Genomic DNA, 8,261 nt, shown 5'->3' with positions numbered 1-8,261 from the left:
AGACCCCGTCCTCGTCCTGGGGACTCACCAGGCCCCTGTCCTGCTCGCTGCACTGTCTGGTCTGCCCCCGCTTCTCTGGGCTCCACCTCGTGTAGACTTGGCAAGGGCTTGAGGGGAGAGCAGGGGCTGGGGGCATTAGCCCAGTACCCTCGGGCCTGTCCCCCGCAGCCTGGCCAGACCAAGCCCAGAGAGTGGCGCCGTCTCTCTGGGGTAGCCCAGCCTGCCCTCTGTGCAGCGACATCAGACCAAGTCCAGCCAACCCCAAGCTGGTCCTGTTGGCCACCCAGGGGCCCAGGTGTGCTTCACGGGGGTCACTTTTCCAGCTGGCCGAGGCCCCCAACGCCCCTCTCCCTCCCCCGACTCACCGAGTCGCTTGATGGGTAGCTAGGAGAGTACTCTCTACTCCAAGGCTGGACCCCAGGGGTCCAAATTTCCTCTTGCTTTGAGCCCACCTGTTCAGCTCCGGCACAGCTTGGGAGTCTGGGGGTCTGGGTGGCCACGTGAGCTGGGCCTGCCCACAGAGCCCTGGGGTGAGATCAGGCTAGCCAGGGCCAGGGTCCTGCGGGGGATCCTGGCCAGCCCCACCGTCCAGGGCCAGGGTCCTGCGGCCAGCCCCAGTGTCCAGGGCCAAGCTTGCTTTGGGGCCCAAGGCTGGGCCGGGTCCCCCGGTGCTGTGAGGCCACAGCCCACAGTCAGGCCTCGGGGCCCTGAGCCTCAGTCCACCCCATGGCCAGCCCCCAACGAGGGTGTTCGACGTGGGATCAGGAGCAGGACTGGCCGAGTGTATGGACACCAGAGGGCTCGGAGACGGCCGTGGGCCTCCCTCCTGTGAGGACCTGGGGTGGTGGGCCCGCTTGGTGAGCCAGCGGGGAGCTCTTCGGCCAGGCAGGCCCTGTCCCTGCTGTGCCGGGGCGGGGGGGGGGCAGGTGGATGGACGGGGGTAGCATCCGCCCGAACGCTCCACCAGGACCCCGCAGCACGACCACTCGCTCTTCCCACCAGCCTCTGAGGCAGTGGCCTGACTCCCATGCCCGTCACACTTTATTCACTCGTGGATGAGGTAGGGGCTGAGGGCTGCCCCTGGCCACTCTCGGTCTGGCAGTGCAGGGCCAGGAGCCCCCCGGGCCAGCCCCTGTGGCTCCGGGACAAGGCCACAGTGCCTTTGCCCGCAGTCAGTCTTGCTCTGTGCGGGACCAGAATTCTGGCTCAGAGCCAGCAGCCCCGGCAGGGCAGAGGGCCAGGGCCCCTGTCCTTGAGGACGGCTGGCCTCTCCCCTGACCCCATCTGGGCAGACTCAGAATCAGCCTCGGGGTTGGGTGTGAGCGGAGGGGCTAGGCTCCTGGTCAGAGGAAAAGCTGCTCTGAGAGGCCCTTGGAGTCGGTCTGGTGGTGCTGTGGTCACTCCCCAGCCATCTTCCTGCACGTAGTGATTCCGTGTCCAGCTCCGGGGCCACCCTGCTCCACGTCCCTCTCCTGGAGCTGGAGACTAGGGCAGGACCTGGTGCGGGAGTGGGGGTGGGGGAGAGGGGTGCCCTGGAAGGAACCTGTGGGGGGCACTCCTCTTGCTCAGAGGCCCCTGCCCAGGTCTCTCTGTGCCCAACTGGACCTGCCCTCACTCTGTGTCCAGCCCCAAAAACCAGGGTCCCCCCTTGGCTGACCAGGAACCTGCCTCCCCAGGTTGGCCTCAGAGTGTTCAGGCACTCCCTGGGGGACCAGGCAGGGGGGTGGCAAGTGGCCTGGTTCTGCCAGAGCTGGTCCATGCCCACCTGTGCGGGGTCGGCTATGGGCCCCCTCACCCGTCAGCCAATAGCCACTGAGACCCCCGAAGGCCCGCCCAGCTCAGCTGCTCCTGTGCAGGGTCCTGGCCCCCAGGAGTTGCTGGTCCAAGTAGAGGGTCCCCGAGTGGTCATCTGAGTCCATGGGGAGTGGGGTGGGGGGTTTTGGCACCCTCCTGGCCCCTCTGTGCTCTGAGAGGTGCTGAGTCCTGGCTGCTCACGATGTCCAGGATGGTCCTGACCCAGGGTGGACGCAAGGGGGCTGTGGGGAGCTGCCCTGTGTGCTGGGGTCTTCCTGCCAGTGGCTCAGCTCTCAGAGGTGAGACGGTGACTGTGTGTGTCCCTTAGCAGAATTTCTGGTGTCTGTCCCTAAGGAGAGCTGTCCCTCAGCCTGGGGTCAGTGCTCCTCCAGTCCCGCCCCTCCTGGCTGTCACCTGCCAGTGGGATCGTGGCACAGAAGTGGGTGCAGTCCCCAGAGCACTCGGCCAGTGGCCGTGGGGTCTGCTGTTCCCTGGCCTGGAGTCCACGGGTCAGTCATCGGCTCCTGCAGGGCCCATCATGGCACACCCCCCCACGTGGTTTCTGGCTGCTGGAACCAGCGACCACAGGGTCAACAGCATCACCCCTCTCACGTCCAGCTTCAGCCGGCCCAGGCCGCCCAGGAGGCTCCTTCCTGCTTTCCAGTATTGGGGTGACACGGTGGCGGGGCCTGAGCCCGCCCTCCCCAGTCCCTGTGACCCGGTGCCTGGGTCAGCCTGGTGCAGTTCGGGCCGGCCTCTGGGCTCCTGGTCCCACAGGTGATTGCACGGATAACCACTCGGAAGTCCCGCTTCCTCCTGTGGCTGCGCGATAACCCTGGTTCCCAGCACAGGGCCACGCTGGGGCCGGACCAGGGTCCTTCCTCAGTCCCTGCCTGGCCTGCAGAGGGGAGTCAGGCCTGGGGGGAGGAAGGCTGGGCAGGACAGCCGGCTGGGGGGGCAGGGTCAGCAGGAAGAGCTGAGGGCTGCCTGGCAGAGGCTGGAAAATACTCCCGAAAGGCATTAAACCAAGTAAATAAAAGAGATAAAAATGGAAATATGCGGCAGCAACTTCTCTGCTGATTACAGAGCAGAGCCGCACAGCTGCAGATAAGGGCCTGTGCCTGTGGCGGCCTGATAAGGACCGTCCCGCGCCCCCTCCTGGCCATCAATCTCCGCCCCGGCCCTCGGGGTGTCCTCGCCATCCCCAGAAGCCTGGAGAGGGATGGCAGCATTGTGCCGTGTGACCGTGGAGGCAGGGCACGCTGGTGGACGGGCCAGATGGCCGAGCCGGGCCTTGTGGGGCAGCACAGAGGGGCCTCAGGGGCAGCTGTGATTGGGGGCAGCGCCGGACGGGAGGAGGGCCCCTCTGTAATCTCGCCGGCCGGCCTCGCCCTGGCTGGCTGCTGGCAGTGGCCCGACCTCCTGCCCAGCGCCCCCTGCAGGGTGGGGACCCTCACTGCACCCTAGGCTCTGTCCCCGGTCCCCGGGAGGGTCGCTGTGAAGAGCTGAGGGGACTGAAATACACACAGAGGAGGCCTGCTGCCGGACACCCACTCAGCCTCCTGGCCCAGGGGCCAGCCTTCCTGGACCCTGCGCGACACTGCCTCCTCCCTAACCTAGGCCTGGCTATGCTCCAGCCGAGCCCCCTTGCAGGCCACCGACTGCCACCTGGGCAGGATCTGATGCCTGAGATTCAGAGGGCGAGTCTCAAGGGACCCAAGGGGCCCCTCATGCTCCCTTCCCTAATGGCCCTTGCCCTCGAGGCCGGCCCTAGCCTTTCCGTCTAGGCCCCGCCCCTCTCGGCCTACCCCCGCCCCTCGACCTGGCCCCGCCCTTAACCCTGCCCCTTTCGGTCTAGCCCCGCCCCTCGACCTATCCCCACCCTCTCTTCCTGGCCCCGCCCCTCATCATGCCCCCTCTCGCTCTGTCCCCGCCCCTCTCGGCCTAGCCCCGCCCCTCAACCGGTCGCCACTCTCTCTACCTGGCCCCGCCCCTCCCAGCCGAGCCCCGCCCCCTAAGCCCGGCCCCGCCCTCTCAGCCTGGCCCTGCGCTGCCCAGTTCCTCTCTTGCCCTCCCGTCCTGGCCTGTCCCTTCTCCTTCCACCTCCGCACAGACCTCGCTCGGAGGGCCACAGGGCTGTGCTGGCTGGGCCAGAGTGAAGACTTCAGGCGGTGGGGTGAGCAGGAGCCCCACAGGCACGAGGTCCAGGCTGGACCTGGGCCATCCTGGCCATGACCCTTGCAACAGGTGTTGGCCAGTAAGTGGGGAGATGGATCCTACTCTCCCAGGCCAAGCTGTGTGGCGGCTGCATCGCCGGGGAGGCACCGCTGAGCCGTGTTGTGGGAGCCGGAGGAGGACCTCAGATCACTCTCAGGCTGGGAGCGGGCTTGGGGTGGGGGCCCCTTCAGACCAGGACCCTGTGACTGCAGGCTGGTGCTAACCCCCATACCCAGTGGGACTCTGGAGCACTGCAGGGCGCAGGCTCGAGCAGGGGCCCCAAGGGCCCTCCAGCCCTGAGGCCCCCCTGAGGCCAAACTCCCCCTGAGTCTGGCCCCCACAAATCAGCTCGAGAGGTGGGGTGTGTGGGGGTGACCAGTCCCTGAGGCCTGTGTCCACCTCGGCGAGGGATGCTTGTACCGTGCTCCTGCCCAGCTGAGTGCCAATGTGACTGCAGCCTGGCTGCAGAGGACGACGGTGAGACGGGAGAAAGCCAGGCCACGGAGACCACGAGAAGGAAAAGGAGGAAGAAAGTCGAGGTGGAGGGAGAGAGAGACAGACAGACAGACAGAGGCAGAGACACAGAAGGGGAGGTTGGGGACCCAGGTGAACTGTGAAGAAGGGAAGGGAAATGAGCTGTTAGCTGCTGGCCTGGCGGCCGAGAAGCCCAGGGTGCCGGCCACGAGCAGAACATGAGCAGGATAGGAACCCCAGCCGCACGGGGCTGCACAGGCTTCGAGCCCGCGTGGGGGGAGCGGCCGCCGCAGGAGTGAAGCCTCCACACCTGAGAGGAGGGTGCTCTGGGGCGGGGCTCGGGAGCTGCTGTGGCAGTGGCCGCCCACGTGTCCACTTTGCCCCCTGCAAGCCCAGCAGGCCTGAGGCAGCGGCTGGGGTGGACGCGTCCCCAGGGCTCCGCGAGAGCACCCTCCGCAGTGTGGCACCCACGCCCTGTGGCTGCCGGGGACGGTGGAGGGGCGAGGTGACCGGTGTCGGCCCTGGTCTCGACAGAGAACTGCATCAGGGCTGGAGCCACTGCACAGCACCGGAGAGGGGTCCCCGTGCCTCATTTCTGCCCCGCGCTCCACACTGGGCTGTCTGGAGTGGGGTGTGAGTGTGTGAGTGCGGATATGAGTGGGAGTGTAGGTGGGGGGTGTGTGGGTGAGCGGGTGTGCTGTGGCTGTGAGTGCGTGTGAGTGCGTGTGAGTGTGGGTATGTGTGATGTCCCCAGCAGGCCACTGGCAGCTGGGACTGTGCCCAGGACAAAGGGAGCCCTCACCCTGCCAGGGGGTGGGTACGTCATTCACAGAGCTGTGATTCGAGGCCCTTCCGTGCCCTGGCGCCTGGGGCCTGCTCCGTGGGTGGGGGAGAAAACAGTGCGGCCATTGGCAGAGCTCAGATGGACACAGCCCAGAGACAGCCATGGGCATGGACACGACGTGGACACACCAAGCCTCCTGGACAGTTCCCCTCAGGAGGGACGGCTGTGGGCCTGTGGCCGTCAGGGTGGTGGCCAGGAGAGCAAGACAGGGCTGTGCACTCCCGGGGTCACCAGTGGGACGTCCTGTGTCCTCACCCCTGCGGTGTGGGAAGTGGAGAGAGCAACCGGACAGTGAGGCACAAACACGCCGCGGGTCAGTCCAGCCGCTGTGGCAACGCGGTCCCCAGGGCTGGACCACGGCTTCTGCCATGCTGGCTCTACAGTGCCCCCGGGCTGCCTCGTGTCCTGCCGCGGGGGTCCCTTACAGGCGTGGGCGAGACTGTGCCTTGCTAGAAAAGGGTTCTTCCTTCTTACCACGTCAGAGGCCCCCGCCAGCATCCGCAGTGTGGCCTCAGGCAGCTGGGCAGGTGCCCCTGCGCCCCGCCCCCACTCTGCAGCAGCTGCTGAGTTAGGCCCCCAGCCGCCCACCTGCAGAGGCAGCACCAGTGAGAAGGGTGGGGGTCCCACAGCGGGTGAGGAGCCTCCTGCCCCCACACAGCTCTGCCAGGAGGCCTGGCCAGAGGCTCCTGGCCCCAGCAGAGGGGACCCAGAACTGCAGGGCTTGTCCTTGCAGGCTGACAGGTGGGGCCATCAGTGTCCAGCAGGGCCTGGAGACCTAGACAGACGCCTCCGTGTCCAGGGTGCACAGTGTGTCCACTGCTCAGGAGCCGGTGGGAGAAACAGCCCCTGAAGGCAGAGCCTGAGGCTGGAGGCAGCTGCAGCACCCCTGGGTGCTGCGAGCAGCGAGCAGACTCCAGGGCTCACCCGGCTGCCAGGGGGCTTTGTTGGGGCTGGGCAGGAAGGACCGGGAGGTGCTGGGTGGCTGCCGAGTGCCTGCAGCTTCCCCGAGGAGCCGGGAGGCAGCTGGGCGGAGACACCGCCACCACCTCAGCCGAGAGCAGGCTGGACGCAGGGACACAGACCAGCGTGGTCAGACATGTTGCGGGCAGCACGCACCTGCCTGTGCGCCGCGCCAGACGTCCATGCAAGCCCAGGGCTCACCCCAGGGGGCTCTGCAGGGACCACTTCCCCCGAGTGCTTCTCCCCACATCCCTGTCATGCCCTCACATGCTCAGACACGCCAGCACATGTGTGTGCAGCAATAAACACACTAGCAGGGCTCATGTGGAAGCACCTGTGCTCATGCCCTGCGCACACACGCCCTGCACACATGTGGGCTAACAAGGTATGCACACGCCCTGCACACACACATGCTGACGTGACAGGTTCGTGCCCGCGTTCCCCGCACGTGCTCCTTTTCAGACCTTACACAGGGCTCCTGCACTCACCTGGGGTTCCACCCTACACCCAGGCATGCCCGTGGCCGCCCTGCTGACTGCCCAGCTGTCTGACCCCTGAGGACAGCAGTGGAGGGAGGAGGGGCGGCCCAGGTGACACCTTCCCACATACCCTTACTGGACCAGCACCCCAGCAGGGATGAGCATGGGTGCGGTGAGAGACCGAGCACGGGGGTGGGGGAGGCGGAGACTGCAGGCGCCAAGCAAACATGGGCACGGAGCACTGCTTGGCTGGTGCTCCCGCCACTCTGCTCCTCAGCATCCGCTTGCCTCAGCCTCTCCTCCCCTCCCCCTCCTCTCTGCCCTCACCCCACTCCCCTCCCTCCATCCTTTGTCTCTCTCCTCCTTTCCGTCTCTCCCTCTCTCGAAAGGCGGCAGGAATGAAAGATCTTCTCCCGGCGATAATTACTGGAAAGTTCAGTGCAGACAGCGGTGCCGGGAGCTGGGAGGACATTAGCATGCATGCACACAGCTTGGCTTCGCAGCAGATGTTGGCATAATTAGAGAGGAGAAAATTATGAAATTAATTTGTGGTTCAATGTAAATTTCAGTGATGGGGAAGCTGGGCGCGGGCACACGCCCACGCCCGCACCCACGCGTGCTCTCAGCTGCCCGGGAGGCCAGCCCCCGGGCGAGAGGAAGCCCCCCCTTACAGAGGGGGCCGCACGGGGCAGGAGCCGAGCCCATGGGGCACACGTCCAGCTGGTCAGGAGTCCAGCTCAGCCCCTTCTCCACGTCAGGGTTGACAGCCCCCCCCCCGCCCGAGCTGGGTGTCACGTAGCCCCTGTGCAGCTGTGCCTCTGGGCAGACGAGGGGCAGGCAGGGCGGCAGGCAGAGGTCTGGCTGAGGCCCAGGCCACGTGGGCCTTGTTCTGTGTGGTGCGGGCTCTGTGAGGCCCTGAGGCCCGGTGGGAGGAGGGACTACGGGCGGCCCAGCTCTCTGGGACAGCCTGTACCCCCTCCGCTCTGCCAGCCCACTCCAACTCGGCCCCACGGCCGGGTCCGAGTGTCTGAGAGGACACACGCCTGCATGTCTGCCTGCACTCATGCTCTCTTGGTCAGGCTAAGAGACTATCCACTGGTCAGTCTGTCTCTCCCTCTGCCTGTCTGCTGTCCGCCTGTCCGGCAGTCTGTGCCTCGTGTCCCTGCGGCCCTGCCTGCTGCCCCCTGGTTCAGGCCCCGCCACTATTCTGACAGCACATCACGTACAGGCAAGAAGTAATTTACTTAGAAGAAATTAAAAGTTCATTTTAATTGCGCACACACTGCAGTATGCAAATGGGCCCATTATGCACAGCAAGACAAAGGGGAGTCAGCGCTTAACCCTGCTCGTGCCGGGCGCCCTGCGCAGCCGCAGGCGGCATCCCCACCCGGCCACCCCAGGAGGACAGTGTGCAGGTGCTGGGCGCCCGGGAGAGGTGCTCAGAGACTGACCCCGAGTTTCCCACGGCCGGGCTGCTAACGCCTGGCCCCAGC

This window comes from Sorex araneus, chromosome 8 (genome assembly GCF_027595985.1).
Source record: "Sorex araneus isolate mSorAra2 chromosome 8, mSorAra2.pri, whole genome shotgun sequence".
Taxonomy (NCBI): Eukaryota; Metazoa; Chordata; class Mammalia; order Eulipotyphla; family Soricidae; genus Sorex; species Sorex araneus.
Note: the sequence above shows the minus strand (reverse complement) of the source record.